The sequence below is a fragment of the Monodon monoceros genome, unplaced genomic scaffold (assembly GCF_005190385.1).
Source record: "Monodon monoceros isolate NGI ecotype Baffin Bay Population unplaced genomic scaffold, NGI_Narwhal_1 Super_Scaffold_12, whole genome shotgun sequence".
Classification (NCBI taxonomy): Eukaryota; Metazoa; Chordata; class Mammalia; order Artiodactyla; family Monodontidae; genus Monodon; species Monodon monoceros.
The window spans coordinates 23,686,534-23,708,558 of NW_021703768.1; positions in this window are offsets into that span (position 1 = coordinate 23,686,534).

The following is a 22,025-nucleotide window of genomic DNA, read 5'->3' on the forward strand; positions in this document are numbered from 1 at the left end:
CAATCTCAATTCAAAACTCACTTCAAAAATTAGTGTATTAAATCTCAATGGAAATTGCATTAACGAGGTAATAAAGAGAAACAGAGGATTTGTTTTGTTTTATCCTTTTTGCCTAGTTTATCATATTTTTTGATTTAACATATGTAATGCTTTCAAAGTGACCACTTTGAAAGAGCTACACAGAGCACATCAGTATCAATTTTATCATTTGCTGTTGGAAATAAAAATATCTGATGGCCTTGACTATTTAGTGTATCTGAACATGTTTTATTTTTAGTAGCCTGGACTATGGATCCCATTGCACTTTGATTTAATATAAAGTCAATTAAAATCAAGACAGTCTTCCTTTCGACTGAAGTAATTTTGTAGAAAATGAAAGCTAGTGGAGCCATTTCCTAGGGTTGCTTTGCATACTAAGTAACAAATGTGAATTGCTGCAAGCAGTATTTTATGTCACTTTAATACTTCTGATGAATGACAGCAATTCATTTTTTACAGGTAAAGCTTTCATGATGAAACTTGACTTGTTTAACTTTTCCTCTTTTCTGTCTTCTTTGAGTGACAATCATCTATTTCATTAAGGCAGAAAAGTAACCCAAAATGTGTCACATGATAATGCATACAGGAACAAGTAAGCAAGCAAATTAATAAATAAAATCATGAGACCATTACACACCAATTTGTACACACACACACAATACTGCAAAATTAAATAAAATTCTTAGAATGTACTTGCTTCAGAAATACTCTTGATGTCCTCCTCGGAGCTTCAGTATCATGATTTTTAAGATGATTTCTCCATCTATGCTTTGTTATGCATTGAATGAGGTGGTCTCGGTCTTACTGGCTTGATATTGCAAGCTTTCTGCACTTATACTTTTCCTTGTAATATTATCAGTTATCACAAACATACATTAAACTTAAAGGAACCATTGTCATTTTAAGTGAATGAATCCTGGGCCTAGACCAAACCATTTACTGTGTGTTAAGAAAACCAACAGATCTTGGATGGTCTTTCCCTGTAGTATCTGCCATGGCCTGTTCGTATGGTAGCCAGGACAGGAGAAAATATCTAACATTTTTCTGATCCTTCAAGAGGACCAAAATGAACCAAGCATACGAAAACTGAAGATTTGAAATTTGTGGTGTACAAATATAATTCAGTGTTTTCTCAAAACCATGAAATGCAAAACTGTGGTTTCCCACAGTACTGCTGGCCAGAGATTCCTATGCATGTAAATTAGAATTGATCTGTCCAATGAGTGAGTAGAAGGCTTGTGGGCTTGGGTTAATGAGGGGCTACTCTGAATAAGTAAAATTTCAGCTGAGTGCTTACAGAAGACAGAACTATAAAATGGAAAAGATGCAGGGAATAGTTTGCTCCAAATGTCAAGGACAATTTAAGTAACGGAACAGAGGTGGAAGAGGGCAGAATATGTGAAATGAATGAAAACTAAGTTTACCTTGTTATAAGGTATAGGCAGGGAAGGTTTATAATCCAGCTTGTATTGGTTCTGTGAGAGCAGAAAAAATGCTACAAAGATCTGTTCTTGAACTGTGAGTACTAATTTAATTAGTTCTTCTAACGTTTACTGAGCATCCTCTATACCTGATTTTATGTTCTGGAAATAAGATTGTAAATAAAGATCAGTATATTAAGAAAAATCTTTGGGGGAAGAGGCAGACATAGATTACCTGTGTTGTAAGAGCCAAGTATTTTTTCTTGAATAAGTGAATAAATAAATGATCTAGAGTTTTCATTTTCACCATTTTAAATTAACGTCTATAATTCAAAGCACACCATACAGTCTTTAATGTTTGGAAAGCAAAAGAAGCACTCGGAGGAAACGAGGCAAAGGGGGCAAGTGGCAGGTTTCTTCAGGTTTTCATGGATTAAGGTATATAAATTCTGATAAATATATAAATAAACTTGTCTAATTCACAGTGTTAAAAGAACAGATAAAGATCTAGGGCTAAAGTGTTACTTCCTAGGCGCATATATATATATATATATATATATATATATATATATATGCTGCTTGGAGACTGAGTGGGAGAAATACCTGGGGCCATGTTTTTGTCACAATTAATTCAGTAAAGTGTGCTATATATTCTCATGGCCTGATCTTTACTGAGAGAAGCTAGTCTAGCACTGAATCATCTGAGTTTATTAATCCTGTGATAAAGGTTTTGATGTTTCAGTATGTAAAGAACCACCAAGAAAAATGATTAAGATTTTTACCTTTGACTTCTGAAAGAATTGTGTGGCTCAGAGTTTCCATGTATATTGTTCTACATTATAACCCCTAATCTAGAGAATTCTGCCTATTTCCAATTTTATGGATCCTATTCCTTATGTATGTACCCCACTGCTCTTCAGTAATAATGGATTTGAAACCTGAATGAGACATGGAAACCTCTTTTTATGAAACTGAATAAAAGTATAAATAAATATTTATAGAAATCATGGTGTAAATGCGACCATGTTGCAACTTAAATATTCAATCAGTGTACATACCTAGCTAATTTCTCTATTTTACCATTTTCAAATGAACAATGATTCAAGCCAAATTAGTTTCCTCTTGTCTGAGTAGTTTCCTATGTGCCTATTGTTTTTATTTTTCTATTTTAAATACTGATAGAATGTGAAATATTGTTTTTTAAACAGAACCTTTCAATATATCACTGGCAACGACCTCTGTTAAATCCAATGAACAATTTAAGTTTACTATGTGCAAGGTATTATCTTGCCCTCTAGGGGTCACAATAAAGAATCCTCAAACATTAAACCTTTCTGTAAGCATCATATACAATAATTGAGAGGAAAGATATGATCATGTGCACAGTTAAAATACAAAAGTTTTTCCTGGAGTGGGGTGTGCTCCATGTTTTGCAATATTCCCATCACTTACCATGCTAGAGGAAACCATCTCTAGGCCCTATCCTCTTACAAACAGGAGAGAAAGAAGGACAGTATGAAATAGTCTTAAAACAATATAATAAAAAAAACCACATATGTTCTAAGAACATAAACACATTGAAAAATATTTATTATATTCCTGTCACTGTTTACATGCTTTACATGCATTCTATCATTTTATGCATACAAATCTTTGTAAGGCAGGTCTTGATAAAAAAATGTATTTTTAAATATTTTCATAGATGACATATATATATACGTATATATATATATGTATATATATATCTCAACATAATAATATCCTACTTTTCAGGATGAGAAAACCCAAGCTTACAAAACTCAAGATTTTGATACAGGATTGTTGAAGTTAAAAGTACACTACAGGGGCTTCCCTGATGGCGCAGTGGTTGAGAGTCCGCCTGCCGATGCAGGGGACACGGGTTCGTGCCCCGGTCCGGGAAGGTCCCACATGCCGCGGAGCGGCTGGGCCCATGAGCCATGGCCGTTGAGCCTGTGCGTCCGGAGCCTGTGCTCCGCAACGGGAGAGGCCACAAAAGTGAGAGGCCCGCGTACCGAAAAAAAAAAAAAAAAAAAAAAAAAAGTACACTACAATGGGGAAGTTAGAGCTCAATATACATTTCAACTATATCCAAAGCAGACTATATCATGAGTTAATGTTATTTTCTAACATTTATGTGTACTTTTCTCTTCCCTTGGAAAACTGTACCCTATCACTTTTGCTCATCTGGCGCCTTTGATAAATATCAGAATTTCTCCATCTTGGATATAATGCAATTGGGAGAATGTATTTATTTTAAGCTTTAAGAAACAAACATTTTAGGAAGGGACAAAAGCTACCTTGTGAAGCTTATGATAAATTTATAATATGCATAAACACAATTATTCCCCCAAATGCATTTATTTCCATGTACATATAACCATAAACATAAATTCAGGTTTGAATAATCTGAATTCAGGTCCCTTTGGTCAGGGACCAAAGGTTAGAGGGAGCCATAGACATGCTCTTTATTAAAACTTTGGCATTTCCTTTATCTACTTCTGCTTTTAGATCCTCTAGGTAAGCCATATAAAAAATAAGTAACAAGTAGTCATTTTTAAAAATCTTTTTAAGTAAAAGAAAATTCTCACTATTTATTGTTATTAAACACATTTTATTTTAAAGTCTAAATGCAAGGACCTTTAACTAGGTCCATTAATAAGTCATTAAAAGATAAAAATACAAAAAAAAGATTGTAAGACTAATAGTATTTTGGATAGTGGCTTCAGAAGTGTGTCTTCAGTGGTATCCTGTTCAACATTTTAATCAGTAACTTGGATGAGCATATAGAGAGGAAGCTAATATGTTCATTAAATTTGTGGGTCACTGAAAGCTTTAAGGGCTAGTGAATGCACTGCAGAACAATTACAATCCAGAAATGATCACTGTATCCTGTAATGATGGGCTGAATTGAATAAATGAAATGTAGCAGGGATATGCACATGGAGGATACCATACATAGATCCAAATTGCAAATGATGTAGGTACTGAGCTAACATCAGCATGTGACAAAAATGTTTAAGTGATTCACAGCTCAGTAAATTAAATATGAGTTAGCTTGTGATGTGGCTTTCAAGAAAGCTAATCACTCAGGCTCAGCCTGAAGTAAAACAGAACTCAACTGAGTATGTATTATTTCTGTTCAGATTATTTCTGTTCAGATAATACCTGGATGTTACTCTTAATTCTGACTACTACATTTTAAAAATAATAATAGGAAATTTTAGGATATTTTATTTAGGACAGTCAATAAAATAAATAATAGTCTTATAAAGAATATTTAAAGGAGTGTATGGATATTATCTTTGAGGAAAGATAGTTTTCTTTGGGGAAAGGATGGGGACAGTGGAAGAATTAGCTGGGCAAACAGCATGAAGTAGGGAGATGAATATTCCAAATATTTTTTAAAACATCACTTTGAAAACTGAATGCCTTTTATATATATAGTTTGAAGGGTTGAAACATAAAACAAAGACCAATGGATAAAAATTACAGATGAAGCTGTTTAGTGTGTATTTGTTTGCTTAACAGCTAAAATGCCATTAGTACCACAGTTACTTTTCTTAGGGATAGAAGACACATATGTAGACACACTCTTGGCCAAGAAAGATCACACAAATTAGTGCCTCAATGTAAAAAATTATTTAAAAAAATACCACTTAAAGATCCCTTCTAATTTGACATTCTATGGCTCTTTTTACTTTTATTTCATAATCTTAGCAATTATAATTATTTATCTGATTATATCTACATTTAAAAATACCATGACAATTCCTTGGTGAGTGCAAATCTGCATCTAATTATTTGCATTGTAAGCAAACAAAAATAAATTTCTTAATTGATGATAATACAACTGAGAACACACTATAGTTGAAAACCTAGGCCAGTACCACACTTGTGATTCTAATATGGCTCTAATAAAAAATGTTCAGCCTAGGGGTTTCCCTGGTGGTGCAGTGGTTGAGAATCTGCCTGCCAATGCAGGGGACACGGGTTCAAGCCCTGGTCTGGGAAGATCCCACATGCCGCGGAGCAACTGGGCCCGTGAGCCACAACTGCTGAGCCTGCGCGTCTGGAGCCTGTGCTCCGCAATGGGAGAGGCCACAATAGTGAGAGGCCCGTGCACAGTGGCCCCCGCTCGCCTCAACTAGAGAAAGCCCTCGCACAGAAACTAAAACCCAACACAGCCAAAAATAAATTAAAAAATTTATTTAGAAAAAAAATGTTCAGCCTTCAGTGAAAAAACTTGAGCTTACCGTTTGACTCAGCCAGAATGTGAGCACATAGATCCTACTCAGGAGATAGACAAAAGTGTTCTCTTTGAAATGTCTGACGGAAGTCATTCCTTCCAAGAAGCCAGCTTTCACATATATTTCCATAGCCTGATCCATGTTAAGGAAAATATCACATCAGACATATGAGCAGATAGAAGTTGATTTTGTTGTCAGCAATAATGTAGAGAGCACAGGCCAAGACAAAAGGCTGTGGGATGGGGGCAGGGGGACGGGTCATAGGCCATTTCCATTTTCTAATTGGCCTTAAAGGAAACATTCTCTATCTTAATGTTATAACTTGGAATGATGTGCCCCGTGCTGCCCCACAGGATTTAGGCTTCTATTCTCTTACAAAGATTAGAGACAAAGAGTCTATGTTCTTTAAAAATTGCATTATAAATTGGTGATTCCCAAGTTTGTGAGAGAGACCTTACTGGGTTGTCATACTGGCAAGACGCTCTTTAAAAAATGTATATCATAAAAGGCAGAAAAAGGATGACATGTGTTCTCAAGTAGAAGCTGTAAGAACAGGGAGGTCAGAGACCTAGAGTCAGGAAGAAGCTTGTCTAAAGTTGAGTCAAGCTGAGGGGAACATTCAGGCCATCTTGGTCACCTTGTAAGTCCAGAGAGCCTTGCCGAGTGGACAAGTCAATCAGTGTTAGAATTTCTCCAGGAAAAAGGCTCCGAAAGGCTGAGATCTCAAAATGAAAGCTTGCTCAAGTTTTCCTTTGAATAACATATTTATTATTCAAAAGAAATATACATTTTATTTTGAATAATATATTTTATATTTTGAATATAATATTATTCAAATATATTTGAATAATATATTTTATTACTTGCAGATCTTGTGGTTCTGAGACACTCATCCATTGAGGTGGAGGTAGCCACTTTTCAAGGGAAATCAGAACCCAGGACATGGGAGAGAATGTTTATCTCTCAATTCTTGGCATAATCTATTGACACCAATTTTGGAGAAAATAGTTGTGAAAGCTAAAGTTTTTACTGGAAAATGTAAGAGATTGTTTTCTATCTTGTTTTGTTTGTTTTTTAAAGAGAAGAAAGGGTTTAGAGAGCTCAGGACAAAGTTTTTACCATAAGTCTTAGAGTAAGATATAGGATAAGATGTAAAGTAAGTTCTGCCACATGGGAAAGGAAAACCTTGGGAATGGAGAGAAACCAGGAGGACTAAGTAGAGATGTGATTTGGGGAAATATTCTACTTAGGACCCCAAGAGGAAATGTAAGTCTCCCTAAACCCTGAGCTAAACACAGAGAAGAGAAAGGTGAGATATTAGTAACACCAGGTGGGTTCAGGAAGTATCTGAAAGCAAGGGAGAACAGTCATTCATCTTGCTTAGAATTCTAATTGAACTTTCCATCAAAGGATGCCCCACACAGAGCTTGGGTGGCTAGAATTACGTGTAAATTGTGGCATGGCAAAGTTATTTAGGCCTTGAGAATCCTCAGGATATGATTTCTCATCTCCCATCACTATGCATATCAGAGTGAATATGCAGATACCCGTATGCATTTCAAAAGGGGAATTGCCTAAGTGTTGAAAGCTGCTGGAAGGGAGGAGTCCAGAGGTCAAAATGATTAGGATTCAGTGTGTGGATCTCCAAGCAGAGAACTTACTGAGACCCACAGTTTTTGACAGTAAATGCCAGCACGTGATCAAAGACCAGAAAAGGTCAGTTTGTCAGCAGTGGTTTGGAGGGGCCCCAGTGGAAGTTGGGCTTTCTGGAAAACAGTTTCTGAGACTCAGATGTCCCTGGCAGGAGGTTCACTGAGGAATACTCTCAGCAGCATCACATAGGAGGGAGTGAGGGCAGCAGGGCTGGGCAGAAAGAGATGTTGAGTTGGGATGGAGCTCAGAAACTCAGATGGTCCTTTGGAGATGTATTCACTAAGACTAGTACATCAATGGTTTTTATATGAAATCTGCGTGTAACCTGGGAAGGGGCACCTTACTTCCATCCAGGGAAATTGCTGAAGAAGGGCTCAGAGGTGAGCCCGCGGCATGCAGTGCCCTTGGACACTTGTGGAGTAAGTGTCTTAGGCCTGAGGAGAGAGTCATACAGGCTCAGGAGGCCACATTGGATGGAACACCTCGGCAAAGGCCTCCTATCTGACAGGATGTTGTGTAAGATTTTCCCAGTCAGCAGAATTCTCTAATGGAGTAAGAGAGGGAAAAGGGTTCAGAGATTTGTATTTGTTTTTACCAAGTTCCTAGTGCCACTACCAATCCAGGACTACTTTAAGTAAACTTTTTATTGTTAGTTATTTTGGACAGTGCAGATAATGAGAATTTGAGCAGTAAAGCTGTAGAAACAATTAGCTTGTAGCTACATTTTCATGCACTCTTTCTCCACTGCCCTGCTAAGGGTCAAGCCTTATTTCTTGCAAATCCAGTGTGTGTGTGTGTGTGTGTGTGTGTGTGTGTGTGTGTGTGTGTGTGCCCGTGCTCGCAGTTTATTTTTTGTTTGCCCTTAACTTTAGGGCACAACACTTTGGGTGTTCCCCCATAACAGGGGTGTTCTCCTCTTAGTCTCCCAATTTTAGGCAAATTCAGGATCCTTAACTCTTTCCGGTATATCATAAGGGTCTTGAAATCTAAGCCCACATTCCCTAAAACAAGATATGTTCTCAAGAAATGCTTTTCTTTCTGTTCACTTAATTTTTATCAATAAATTCTTACTATCTTGTCAGTTCTTTAAGACGTTAAAAAATACTTTTTAAAGTATATTTTCAGGCTCTTGTCTTCATTGAGAGAGTTGGTCCAAATTCCTAATGATCCTTGTAAACAGAAAATCCAGCACTTCTTTTAAAATTACATTTAGACAAACACTAAACTAATAAAAAACTGTATTTTGGAAAAAATTAATTTATTTCTATTTATCCTTTTTGAAAATGTAGAACATTATTTGAAATACTGTATGTGTTAAAAATTATATACGTGTGTTTACATTTACATATATTTGAAACAAAATTTTTTGAAAAGGAACATTTGTGTCTCACCTAGCTTATTTTTCATTCATAATTTAGTGTTTAAACAAGGCTAAGATCAAATTACAGATTTTGTAAAGTATAACGTATGACTTTCAAAAATGTTACTTTTTTGTAAAAATAGTTTTTACTCGAATTACAATGCTTTGACATTATTAAAGACAGCTATGCACTGTATGTGACTATCTTATGCCTTCTTTGATTCATCTTAGTGTTTTATACTGAAGACAATTCAGTTTATCGAGGAATTTTTTCACTGATGAAAGATGATGATGATGATCTGATAGAACTAACTTTTAAATTGAAATATTTGTAACATCCTCTTTCCCCCAAAGTAACTTTCTTTTCTAGTTAGGAGAAAACTAGTTATTAAAAAGAAAGAAAGAAAACTAGTTATTATTTTGTGGCTAAACTATTTCAATAGGAGAGAAAATTATAAACATTGGTTAGAAGAACTCACATTTATTGGGGACTGGCTCAAGCAACTCTAAGCACTTTACTCTTGTGAACATATTGATTTCTCACATCAAGGCTTTGATGGAGGCACTGTGACCCAGGGCAGTGGACAAGGGCGTATGCTTTGGAGCCAGAAGGCTTCAATTCAAAGGGCTATGTAAACTCAGGTGAGTTCATTAGCTACTGATAACTATCAAATGTGAACAATAATCTGTCAACATCATGGGACTATGCTAAGGGTTATGTGAATTGATCTGTAACTCTTTCAGTGCCAGTGCCTGAACCGTGCCTCACACTTAGTAAGCTCTTACTAGCTATGGTAGCTGATGAAATTGAGGCATTGGGAATTTAATGGGCTTTCCCATGCCACATAGCTATTAAGTAGCATAAAACTTAGATTAAAATTCCAAGTTCATCTGGGTCTGAGGTCTGCCTTCTTAATTACTACATCAGTTAGAAACTCTGTAGAAAGCAGATGTTGTACTCTAAGTAATGTGAAGAGAGTTTTGCTAAAGGACAATTCACATAGGTGTAGGCAGAGTTTAAGAAAAACAACAAAGATTATTGTAATATCATTCTAAGTTCATCACTATTCCTCTATTAATACTTATTATACACTTATATTATATATATGTATATATACAATACCAATAGTGCAATTCCGTTGTTAGTGAAATATTATTTTTCAGTGTATACCAGAATGTGATACCATTCTTAATCTATTTTAAGTGCATTCAACTGAGAAATAGCAAAGAATGGTAACAGAGAGCCTTTCCCACCCATAGGCATAAAAGTGAAATAAGAAAGACACCCTATAAAAATCTGAAGGACTGGACTTCCCTGGTAGTCCAGTGATTAAGATTCCATGCTTCCAAGGCAGGGGGCATGGGTTCGATCCCTGGTCGAGGAACTAGGATCCCACATGCCACACGGCATGGCCAAAAATTTTTTTTAAAAAAAATCTGAAGGATGAATGGGTTGCTATATGGAGCTGTGGACTTTGGCAGAAGGAAGCAACAAACACATGATGACCTGATAGGTAACAAGAATGAGGGGTAAAATAAACAAACTAGACCTTATATGTTGTTACCCCACACACACAAAAATGATAGTTATATGAAGTGATGGAGGTGTTAGTTAACTCCATGGTGGCAACCATGTTGCAATATATAAATCAATCAAATCAATCAAATAAACTTACACATTGTTACATGCCAATTATACCTCAATAGAAGAAAGAAAAAAACAGAGGAAAACCAAATTTCCTGGAGGGACTTTCATTAACTGAAATCCGATTAAATGTAGAAGGTAAAGGAATGGTAATGATTTTAAAGATATATTCACACTTATTTGATTTTCTGCTTCTCAATAAATCAAATGTAGTTTCCTTCCTCTTAAGTATGGTCTTCCTGACTATAATCTGAAGAATAGAATATGGCAAAAGTGATGCAATGCCATTTCCATCATTAGGTTATACGAAGAGGGTAGCTTCCACCTTGGGTGTATGTGTCTTCCTTCTCTCTGTCTCTCTGTCTCTCTCCATCTCCCATTCCTCACTCTAGAGGAAAACAGCTAAGCTGCCACTCGCTCATTTGAATGAGGTTTCCCCTAGATTTCCTTTCTAATATGCTCTCTCTATACTTTGTACTACATTTTTAAACAAGTATGCATTTTACAAGCTTTCATTCTTGGTGGTAGGGAATTTATCTTCTATTTATTGCTGTATCCCCAGAGTCTAGAACAGATCCTCACATAAAGTATGAACAAAATATTTGTTGGAATAACCAGTGATGAACGTGAATTTATCCACTGTAATTTTTCACGTGAATAGGCTTTAACTTATATGCGAGTATGCTGAAATAATTTAGTAAAGAAAACAAGAAAAAACATAAATAATGGCTATTTATATGTTAATAGCTTATATCCCAATTGAGATGTTTATTTTATGTATTCAGAATTCTAAGTAAGCAAGCAACTAAATTAAATATTAAGTTGCATTGTTTAATAAAATGAAATTATATTATCTTAGAAATGACATTTTAGCTGTATTAGAAATGAAATTACCAAGTTATTTATTTATACTGTAACGTTTCAGATTCAAATTGTGTAAATCAGTTCTCTAGACCCTTTAAACAAAATACTCTTATATTGGATAAGTGTAGACTTTGGAATAGATGATGACATTACTCAGCTGAAATAATGCTATCTTAATAAATTCAGTGATGTTTGATTATTTCTCAATTGTTTGCTTTTATTTTTGCTAGCAAGTGCTAGCTAATCTTGCTTGAACAGGCAGAAGAATAAGAGGCAAAGTGAATATGTGTAATGGAAAATATTTTGAACACATCATCTAAAATTTACCAGGATCCTTAGTGTTAACTTACAGCATCCATATGTAGAGATTGTTTGTCTTAAATTTCCATTATAAGATAAAATTCCTTTTCTTGTAGTTCATCAAACTGTGAGAAAGAAATGATGACTTTGCTTCTTCTTTAGTTTCCCTTACGTATTATGGAAACAGTCATCTGTTGGATAGTTCCGTATTTTTAAAAAATCAGATATAATATAAGTGGTATTTATATCACTGAGCTTTAGGAGTAAGACATACAGGATTATTTTAATTATCTAGCCAATTGAGTTTCCCTCTATCTGTAGTATTCAGAAAAATACTGCCACGACATGTTTACTGGAGAGTAACTGGGCAGATATATGTATGACAGTATAACAGATATAGGAGGACTGAAACATTAGTTTCCTGAAAATGTCACTGCCTATAGAAATATGAGTGTATGTGTGTTTGTTTATCTACCTACCTATCTACTCAGCAGAAATGTGTTAATTAACTTTTTAAATAAATAAATGAGTACCTATTAGAGAATATGATACAAGTTAACTGAGAATAAAAATGATTGCATAAGGGATTCTACAGTTCATGAAGATTGATAGGTTCATTCTAAAATTCAGGATATCTGGCTTCAAGTGTAAGACAACTTCAAGAAAACTTTTTACGTTTTGTAATGTGCTTCCCATTAAAGAGGAGATAAATTGATCATTGACAGCAGGCTGATATTTTCAGTGCTCCAGTTGATCCGTTGGATAACTAACTGCCTCAGGAGAATGGGTTGGTTTCCCTACATTGCCACAAGTGGTGGCCATAAGAATGCACCTCTCAGACATCCAAATACAGTCAGCATAATTGATCAAGGGTCCTGGATGCTGTACTTGGAAATCTATCATTGTGTTTGTGTGGAAGCCAAGGTGAGTGCAGTAGGAATTGAAAGATAGGTCCCTTCCTGGGAGTTATAGAACTTTTGATCAAGAAATCCCCGATAGCCTTGCCTAAACTTAGCACCAACATTCTCATCCAATTTTCATTCTTTCTCTACTTCACTGGATCAAATTTATATTATGATCTGATGGCTGACGCAGCTTCTTCCTGCTACTTCTCTATTTGTTCTCACAGGGATATCTTCTAATATCAGTATAATTCTTACAAAATCTTTCTTTTGGCATCTGCTTCTTGGAGAATCTGCACTAACACACTCCATGACAAAGTCTTCTCTATTTAGGAAGAGATAAGCTTTATGTTAAGCTTAGACATTTCAGTATTCCCAAAGGTAAACTCCTTACAAAAAAAAAAACCTTCTGAATGGAGAATAATTATTTATAGCACATAAATGTACATAATTACATAAAACCATATATATATTTACATAATTCCAACACATCCCTATAACAGTTTCTCATTAAATCCAGTAAACTGGCCTGGACTAAGACAATAAACCATTTTTATTTCTAGTTATCTCTTTCTACTCTTTGTAGGGATTTAAAATAGACAATAGTAATAGTAAGTTTGTGAGTAAATCAAAATTACTGAAAGTAATTATTATGTAGTGTAATGTATGCGAGAATAGAGCATTTATAAAGTGTAGCAGTACGGGATAATGAACTCCCTATGGTGGTTTGAGACTAAATGAAAAAATTCTTCCTAGGAAGTTAGTACCTTATCTAGGCTTCAGAAATGAATGTGAGTTTTCCAAGAAGCGGGAGGAAAAGACTGAGGTAGGCATACTAGTGAGAATGTAATCATTACAAGCAAGGGATGAACATGAAAAAGTATGAAGTTTTGAAAGCACGTGGTATATTCAAGAAAGCCCAGACATTCTGTGATACTAATCAAAAATTGTGAGGAAATACATTGACATGGGTGAGGTTATGAAAGAACTTATAACCAGATAAAGAACCTGTACTAAGTAGTACAGACATTAATCTGTATGTAACGGGAAGGATATACAAGGCAGGAGAAAATAAAACTAAACTATTTAATTGATTATGTTAACATTCGGATTGAGAAGAGATTTGAAAGGACCAGACTAAAGTGATGGGAGATCAGTGAGAATGGTACTTGGAGTGGTAGTAGAAATAAAAGGCAGAGGGACTTCCCTGGAGGTCCAGTGGTTAAGACTCCACCCTTCCACTGTGAGGATCGGGGGTTCAATCCCTGGTCAGGGAACTAAGGTCCCACATGGTATGGCCAAAAATGAAAAAAAAAAAAAGAAAGAAATGTAATAAGAGGCAGAGGACAAAGCAGATTAAATATAGAAGTGGTAGGACTTGACAACTGTAGCTAGAAGGATAGGACAAAGTGGTAGAAAAAGAGGTGAACTTAAGTATGATGGGGAGCTTGCTGCTGTTACAGGGTTTTGGTAGTAAAGTGACATTTCATCTGTGGGTCTTTGAGAGTGGAAAGCTATTTGAGAACTCCTGGAATTGTGTAGCATCTCCTTTGAGGGGAATGCAATAAGGAGCTGAATATAGTGAGGGGGAAAATGAGAGAAGCTTTGTGATACTAACCAAGACAATAAACTATAGCTCTGTAGTGGTAGCAATTAAAATAGCTAATATTTATCAGGTATTTACTGAGTATTAGACACAATCATAAGATCTTTATATAGTAACTAATTTGATTGGGCAACAACCCTATTTTTTGAATCTATTGATTGACCTATTGGCTTCAAGAATCAGAAACTTCCTGGAGTTTTATAATTCAGATTAACTTCCTGGAGTTTTATAATTCATATTTGCATATTCATTGTCAATAACTCTGGTTATTATAGCTGTCTCTCTTTCATGTACTACAATATCCATAGCAGCAAAACCCAGAGTTTCAAAGACAGAAGAACAAACATTGAGACTGTGTTTTTAGAAATTATTTTTAGAGGGGTTACTCTATTGTTTTTTGTATCCTTGTAACTTGACTGTAAGGGAAACTTCTCTAAAGAAGTTCTTTATCTTGAATACTGTCTTTCAATAGCTTTTCATTAAAATGTGTGATTTCTTATGAATGCTAGGCTATATTTATTTGTCTTTAAACTGGGTTCTTGGAAGTAATCAGTTTTTTATGGACCACCTTGGTAAAATAATTGGCATTTAAGGAAGTATTTTCTGACATTTCCAGAGGCCAAATGAATGTGGTCAATCCAAATCCATTATTAATATCTATACTAGTGTTCACTCTCCCCTTCACATCACAAAATTTTGATATATTCAACTTGCAACAATTAGTGTATCTAGCTGTTATCTTAGAGATAAGCACCATGGCATCTGGGGTTTTTGCTGGAAAACTCTGTGGTGGCAAAAGCTGTTCAGTCTTGGGAGATAATGTCCATTCTATGTACCCATGAGAATTTCTGCTTGTGTGTTCATGAGCCCAGTGAATGTTAGTTATGACTAATATTCATAGAACATGTTATTCTGTCCACTTTTAAGAGCCCCTTTGCCAATGGGAATAGTCTGGTGATTTTTCACGTGTGACATAAAGAAATTCAGACCCTGAAACTCTTCTGGGAGTCTTCTTCACTCCTTTTCACCAGTTCTGCAATCTTGATTCTTGCCAGACCCTGAACATATAGTCCACCTCATAATTAGGTCTCAAGAAACAATGTAAATCTGACGTGTAACCAAGGGGAACAAGTTGTTATAGCAATTTTTCTCAAAGGATATTAGAAACCCATAATAGAATATACTACCAAATAGTTCCTAGCCACGATATGGCTCACTTTATTAATCTATCATTTATACTCAGAAATAGAGCTGATTACTTGGTCCTCTGTAGTGTGGAGGGTATGTGACACATGAAATGGTGAAACAATCTAAACTTCTTTTCTTGAGCTGTTTTATTGTTTTCTCCCTCTATATTTTGGCAAAGCCTAACTGATTCTTCAGCAATAGCTATAGCAAAACACCTTGTGTTACGTGTGGGTTAGGCAATTTAGTAAACCATTGCCATTGTAGAAGGAGCATCATGCTAATGTTTTAAAAATAAAATGCCGGCATATGCACTATTATTGTTTTTTGTACATTCTGTGTTCATAATATCTCTTAATCATGTGCTTACAAATACCACCTCCATATAGTCTTCCAGGGATTTTAACACAGTTCCTCTATAGCTCCTTCCTCCTTCTCTGTTCCATTCCTCTTATCCTGATCTTTCATATTGCCCTTACACTTATTATCCATAGTGGGGCAGTTAGAGACATTTCTGTGTTGCTAGATTCTTGGGGGAAGTGTTTTGTAATAGGTTTAAGGACCGTCAATTTGCAAATCTATAAGATATGCCTGTGTACATACGTATTATAATCCTATTCTGCATCCTATGCCCCTGACTAGGGTATTGACTTCAGTCATTGCCATTTTGTAGATTATCAAATTTAAAGAATGATGTAACTTCATTTATTAACTACTTGGGGAATATATTCTTATGCATAACACTGGCAATAAGGAAAATTTGTTTCCTGCAACAGAGTAAATGACAATATATTTTCATGCCCATCTTTTGCCTGGCAACCAAGGACCGGATTCCTTCTATTTTCATAGCTATTACTATTTTTCATCCAGTCTTTTAGAAACAACACTTTAATATTAAAAATCCTTTATAGCATGGTGACAAAGACTGAAAAAACCTGGAAAACATTAAAAATAAAAAGTAAGTCTATTAGTTCAAAATATAATTTGAACTAAATTGATTGCTTTATAACTTCCCATTCAAGGGAAGTATCCCCAGTCCTTCCTGCCACCACCCCCATCCCATGCACACAGACTGACAGAATGCTGAAGCCAATTTGACATTTACTTTGAAAGACTACAAGCCCACTCCTAGTTCTAATGCATATTATAGTTAGTCTTTGTGTGTGGGTGTGTGTAGCCAGAAGAAAAAAATCACCCATGCCAATTTAAGCCACTTTAATATGAGTGTGTACTTAAGTATCTTACTTCAAAGAGTTTATGAATTTGTCAAATTAATACTTATTGAGTGGAGCACAGGTTATCAGATGATGAGCTGTGGTTAAATAACAGACCACAAGAGAAACTGAAATAGAGAAGTTTATTACAAATAGGTCCTGGAAGAAGTACCCAGCAGCTTAAAATGGGCCCCAGCAGCTTAGAAGGGGCTGCATGGGCAGATCAAGGTAGGGCACAGAGTCAAACAGGCAGGACTTCTAAGTCACATGACTTTTTTAGTCTGTGAGCGGAATGTTTTGGGGCTAAGGCCCAATCGGTCAATTCAAACCAAAAGAATGAGGTTAGGGTAAGCCAAAGGTTAAGACAAAGTTTTAGTCTTATCTAAAAGGCACATAAAGAAAGGATGTGGGAGGCAAGGAAGAGTGTTGATCACAAGGGCCATTGGGGAAGTCACATAAGGAATCTATACTTACTTGTGACTCTGTGGGCTGCTTTCTAGGGCATGTGCTTGCATGAGGGGGCTAGTGTCAGTTTCAGGTCATTGCAGCCCACTTGGCCAAACAAAATGGATGCTGAGGCAGCAATACTATGGAGTAGCTTAGCTAAACTCTCAACAGAGATCTACTGGATTAGAAGACCAGTTGGATAATGTAATTACATTAACTTTTATAAACGTTCTAAAACTGGGCAGAGTCCTTCATTACAATTCATCTCATGAGTTACTGACCAGCCTATGCATTGCTTCCTCTGCATGGTCTTTCCTGGTCTGATTACAGAAAAAGCCCCTTGTCTCCTAATCTACTCACCACCATGAAGACTCTCTTTTAAACAAAAAATTTCGAGAATAAGTAGTGCATATAGGATATAAAAAAAATTTCGAGAATAAGTAGTGCAGGAAATCTGAAAATAGAAAGAGAGCCAGAATTCATTTGAAACTTAAAAATTATTTATTTGAAACATAAAAATTAAAAGTCAAATCAAAAGTTGAGAATTCACTAAGATGAAAGGCAACAGCATAAAAGAAAATCAACTGATGGGATTGTAATCAAAGTGTGATGGACATAGCAAGCATGCTTTGCAAGGAACTGAAGCAAAGAAAAGATTAATATCTATTTCCTGGGCAGTATTGAGAAAAAAAATTATTGTGCAAAAAATTGAATCAATGTAAAAGAAGGTAAATTCAAGGTGCTTCAAAATACAGAATGAAAAAATAGGATTAGAAGAAGAAACAGGAAAAAGGAAGAAGCGGAGGAGGAAGGGTAGGAGTAGCCTGTGGAATAGAGAGGAGAAGAGGAAGCATCAACAGCAACAATGTCAGCTGTCTCCACCCCCAGCATGTGTTCTGTGCCATTTGGACCTGAGCAGGTCAAATAGTGAAGAGATTCGTGGGTGGGACATTACAGAGGACAAGTCTTTGTGCTTGAGAAATATTCACCTTAGGATGAAGGCACCTGATAGACTCCTGTATGACAGACATGGAGATAGTATGACTCAGTATTTAAATTCCCTGTGTCATCCTCACCCCACTCACACCTCAGAAGGGCTGTGTAAAGCAGGGTCCGGGTGGGCAGGGCACAGCTCAGATGCTTTCGCTTGGAGCCTCGGCTCTCTGCTCCATCCCTTTATAGAGAAATAAATTGTAAAATAATCATAGGAATAAGCTGAGGTTTTTTTTAAAGACAAACGTTTCTAGTCTGGAGTCTTGGTTCTTCAGTTCCCTAAGAACAAATCTAATTCCTTCAGTCACTCAAAACCCCTCCTCATTTCTTCAGGGGTACATCCACCCTCTGACATGGTAATGCTGAATCCCACCATCTCCTCAGCTACCAAATACTAGATGGCACCTTGGAGCCACAGCTGCCGGTCACTGCCCTTGGCTCCTGGTCACCATCTCCCAGAAGCAGCGTTGTCTGGATCAGAGCACAACCAGATAAAGGTATCTGAAAAAATATACCCAATCTACAAAGATTTTTGTTCCAAATCATACATAATGTAAAAACAGACACTCTTCTTAATGAGAGGAGGAATTTATTTTCATTTCCTTTAATTGTTTTTCTTATAAGTTTACAGTTTTGATTTCTTTTGTTTGTTTGAAAAAAAATGTTTTGATTATATCCTTGAGTGAATTCATTCTTTAGAAAGGATAAGCTAAAGGTAAATATGCAAGTGAAAAGAAATTCTATCCATGTACCTCTCATCTGCTTTCCTATCTCTCTACATTTGTTCTCTTTCATATGTATATATGTGTATATATATATACACACACACATATATATGTATATATGTATATATACACATATATAATAGTTATGAGCAGGAACCTTGGAGTCATAAAGTCATACTTCCTAAGTGCTAAGTGTGAGCCCATATCTACAACATTGTACTCTGAAGTTTTACTCAATGTTTCATTGTCTTCATTTTGAAATGGAGTTAATAGCATAACTACCTCATAAAGATTTTTTGAGGATTAAATGAGTAAATGTAATAGCAAACTGGTTTATAGCTAATATAGACTGTTTATTTCCTCAAAAATGTAGCTTTTTGAGGGCTTAAAAAAGAAATATTACTGTATTCTTAGTGTCTAGAATATTGGCTAGTATATAAGGGGTGCTCTAAAATTTTACCAAATGAAACAAAAGGATAAAATGATACAGAATAAAAATATTACCAATTATGAAGATGAAACAAAATCATCTGGAACCAAAAGACTGGTGAACTATAAACTAAAATAAAACTATTCTGAGCTAAGTAAGGAAATTCAATTTCCCCAGAAGAATTTTGAGTTACAGGTTTAAAAAGTAATCCTATAACAATCTTTATTTTAATCAATTTTATCTTATATATCTCACTTTTCTCATGTTATATATTTTACTGTGAAATAATTTGGTGTATATAACTTTAAAACATTTATCAAAAGCTGTGTGCTGAAAAAAAAGTCTATAAAGTATATTGTAAGCTATCTCTTCTGTATTAATCAATATTTGTATTCTTTTACTCAGATTGAATTAATAAATGGTACTTGTCCCAGAGATATACGGCATTGACTTCCTATATATCTACATATGTATTGTATATATAGATATAATTTTAAAGTTTCATTCTTGTTTTAGAACCATTATTTCTTTCCCATATTTTAGGCAAATGTAAATGTATGTAAATATAATTTTTGCATATAGTTTATATGTGCTGGCATAATTGCAGTTCTATAGAGTAGCAAAGATATTATGAGTGACAAATTTAGATCTTTGCCTGTTAAACACATCCTTGCCTACTACTCAGTATATAAGTCCCTTCTATAAATTATACAGTCACAATTACTCCATCTCTAATATAAGTACCTTGAGAGTTGGACCTTTATAGATTATTACAAAGAATTTAGACATTTGAGAGCGTGGGGATACATAAATATAAATGAATACTGTTGATTTAAGAGAAACCTTTACAGGGTATTCCACCTCATTTTTGATTAATATTCTCATGCTGGTCTTGGAAAAAACTGCCAAATATAAAGGCAAGCATAATACTATGTATGTTAGTAACATTTTGCTTACGACTATATTCTGATATCTTGAGTAGCTCAAACAATGATATAATAGATGGAACTGAATATAAATTTTATATTTGTTTATATTATATATATTTGATTAAATAGGAATTCCATACAAATAATGTCTTTAAAATACATTACTTGTTAGAAGATATTTTAGAAAAATGTGCTAACATAATATTAAAGGTCAGTGGCAGCATTGTGACCAAAAATTTGACAGAGAAGAAGAAATTAATGTGTGTGGTTACATTGTAATTCTGATTCTGGGTGAAAGATAACTCATGATTGTTTATATCCAGTCAGAAGAACCTGAGAGCGAGAGAGAAAGAGAGAGAGAGAGAGATTTTTCTTCAATTATCCTATGAGATAAGAAGTAAATTTTATTTCCTTTCATCTAAGTGATATTTTTCCCTGGACACCAAATTTGTTACAAAATTTTTCATTTTCACAAAAACATGAGAAGTTTTGCAAAGAAGCTGGAAAAACTAATTAGAAATTCCTGAAAACACTTTTGTATCTTTTCTCAACCCCAAGATTCTGGTAATGAAAGACTTGAGCAGGAAAAAAAATTAAAATGTGGAGAAAAATTTACCTTAGCAAGTCAACATACTTCCTCACACTGTAAGTATAATTCCAGACTTCCTAGATGTAGTATCCAGTGGAAAGAGTGTAGCTGGTAATAGCAAATAAACATTTTTTTAAGGTGAGGAAAATTCTGTCTTCATTTTACCACTGACCAAATATATGATACTGAATAAAATGCTTCATCTTTCTCATGTATTTTATTTCAATAACCTGAAAAATTAAGTAAAACTGTTGTTTGATTCTAAAGCTGTCTTCTGATCACCCGTTAGTAGTTTCTCGAAGGTGTTCTAAGGGCCTGTGCTGAGGGGTATTGGGAAATTAGGAGCACAGAGAAATATACTGTAGATCCTGTCTTGCACTTTTTTTTTTGTATTGACATTACTTTATTTAAATGATTTAATCTATTTGGAATGAATAGTGTATAGAATTCAAAGAGTACAAACCAGTATTTAATGTAAAATGGCTCTTACTTCTTCTGTGCCCTGACCAGCCAGCACCCTCCTCAGTGGCAAGCACGACTATCAATTTCTTGCCTAACCCTTTGGAAATAATCTTTTTCTGTCTAGCTTTTTCTTTCTTTTTTTTTTTTTATTGGAGTAGAATTGCTTTACAATGTTGTGTTAGCCAGGACATAGAAACAACCTAAATGTCCAATGACAGATGAATGGATAAGAAGGATGTGGTACATATATACAATGGAATATAACTCAGCCATAAAAAGGAACAAAATTGGGTCACTTGTAGAGATGTGGACGGACCTAGAGTCTGTCATACAGAGTGAAGTAAGTCAGAAAGAGAAAAACAAATATCGTATATTAACGCATATATGTGGAATCTAGGGAAATGGTACAGATGAACCTTTTGCAGGGCAGGAATAGAGACACAGACATAGAGAACAGACATGTGGACACAGGGGGGATGGGGAGGGTGGGACAAATGGGGAGATTAGGATGGACATATACACACTACCATACATAAAATAGATAGCATATACACACTACCATACATAAAATAGATAGCTAGTGGGAACAAGCTATAAAGCACAGGAAGCTCAACTTCGTGCTCTGTGATGACCTAGGTGGGTGGGATGGTGGTGGGGGTGTGTGTGGGAGGTCCAAGAGGGAGGGGATATAGGTATACATGTAGCTGACTCACTGCATTATACAGCAGAAACTAACACACTTTTTTCACTTAGAACAGCACTTTTTAAACTGAATTGCTTTTTAATATGTTGTGTTACTAGGTTAAATGTCACCTACAGAAAGTGACCTTGACTTTAAAAACAAATGGTGCAAGAAAAGGTTGGATCAACTGTTTCCTAAAATTCAGTGATACTTTTACTAGGAAACTCCTGTTTATTTTTCACATATTTAAGCTATTTTATAAAAAAGGATTTCAAGAAACTGGTACTGAAACTGATATTGTGATATTTGAC